Genomic DNA, 2,202 nt, shown 5'->3' with positions numbered 1-2,202 from the left:
CTAATAATGGAAAAAAAAAAAACCCACAACACACCAAAACAAAAAAACAAAACAACTCCTCTGGCTTAAATCCCCCCAATCATGGGGAATTTTTATTCGTAAGATGTTTCTGCTTTTGTCTTTTCTTTCTATGGGACCATCAACTCCCTGGGAATGGCAACTGTGTGTTTTTCACTTACTGTGTCTACTGCTGCTGGCCAGTACGCATTATTAATAAGGTAAACGTCAAATCAGATGGCCAGCGGGCGACCGGAATTCTTTTCCTAAGCAGTCAGATGATGAAACCGGAGGGTAATTCTAGCTGTCTCTTTAAATACCCACAGGGAATTTTTACTTCAAAATGCAGATCTTTATAACAGACGAATTCCTGGCAGAATACTAGCGCTTTATACTATTGTTTTGTGTATTTTGAAATACGGTCCCCCGAAATAAGAGAATGAACTCCTGGAAATTAAAAATTTGACTGCTAAAAAAAAAAAACAAAACACTAAAGGAAAGGCTGGAAAACAGTCAATGTCCCACAAGCTAGGAACAGAGATCGAAGAAAAACGTGAAGTAAGGGTAAGACGTGCGGAAGTTCAAGCCTGAGGACCCAACTTCTACCTGCCAGGAGCTCCACAAGAAAGAACACAGAAAACCAAAGAAAAACATACCGAAATAATAAAAGAAATGCCTCGGGCCCAACAGGGGATGTCATTTCCGGATTACAGCAAGTGCCACTCGGAAATTAATAAGACCCAAACATCATTAGGATATTTGAGAATACCAAGATTAAAATAGATCCCAAAAGCTTAACGAGAAAAAAAAAACACTGAACCCCCCCCCAAAAAATGCAACTTTTCCTTGAAGGCTTGTATGTCTTCCCCCAGCAAGAAAAAAACAAAGATCCAACAATTCAGGGTTAATAAATTGTATAAGAAGGTTACAGGCCAAGTTTGAGGCAAATGCAACATTATATGGTTTCAATACATTGACAAAATTAAGTAAGGGGTCTTCCTTTGACCCTCTGCATTTGACCCCTTTCACTGAAGTCATGAAACTGGAAAAGAATGTGAGCAGAGCATCTTAATTGGCCCTGTAGTGAACATGGCATAAATCTAGCATAGACACAAGTTACTAGTTTTCAATTTTTAGTATCAGCCTGAACATGTGACAAGGGAGACTCCATAATAAGTTATAGAACAAAACTGTTAGCAACTTTAAGCAACGTGAAAATAAATGGACACTTTGAACGTGATGGAAACCAGAAGGGGTACAGAGAAGTGGAGAAAATGATGAAGTGCCCGTATCTCTATCTCATTAAGTACATCATTAAATACACTATTATAAAGTTATCTAAGGAAACCAGAAGCAGTTTGGTTTTTTTTTTTTTTTTAAGTGATACATTAAAAAATTCATATTGAGGACATTGTTAGGACACGGAGACATTGGCATCCATCGGGATTGGTGTTGGGGTGGCGTTTGATTTTCTTCCTTTTCCATTTGATTCCAAGTCCCTATGCTGGTAATTAACAATTAAGAATTAAGCAAAAAGAAAAAGCTCACATGTTCTATGTGAGTCTAGTTTACAAGAGGCACTTCTTAGAAACAGATCAACTACCACTTGGGGACACATTGTACAGGAGACAAACCGTGCCGTTCAATTTACAGGCCAGACAAGATCATTTCCAGGACAAAAATATATCCCACGAGTGATCTCCGAACAGCATGGAGGCCACTTTGGGCATGAGGTCATCTTAAGTGTGCCTCTGGACTCAACATGTACTTTCTTATTTCAAATTAGGTGGAATAACTGATGCGAGGGCTATGCCCAAGGGTACGCCTCAAAATGCTGGCTTGCTGGAACGGGACTGATTCTCAGTACTTCATACTGTCTCGGCAATTGAAGGAGTTGATAACCCCATTTCCTTTCAGACTCTCTTACTTCCGTCTCCTTTTCCTTCGAAAAGATTCAGACCACTTTACACACCTCACTTTGTCCTTATGAGAAGAAATCATTTTGCAACTCCACGAAGAGGGAAAAGGTGAGCCCCATAAGTCTCATTTCTTTTTTAATTAGACAAACAGGTACGGAAATTAAATAGTGACATTATCACAAGGACGGAGTATCTGCATTCCTGGTGTTTGGTTTCCTACACAGCTTCTTCTGCAACCACAACAAAATTATCTCATGGCATTTCAATGACATGGCATTCAATGAAA

The sequence above is a fragment of the Meles meles genome, chromosome 5 (assembly GCF_922984935.1).
Source record: "Meles meles chromosome 5, mMelMel3.1 paternal haplotype, whole genome shotgun sequence".
Lineage (NCBI taxonomy): Eukaryota > Metazoa > Chordata > Mammalia > Carnivora > Mustelidae > Meles > Meles meles.
The sequence above is the reverse complement of the archived record's forward strand: the minus strand, read 5'-3'. Positions refer to the sequence as shown.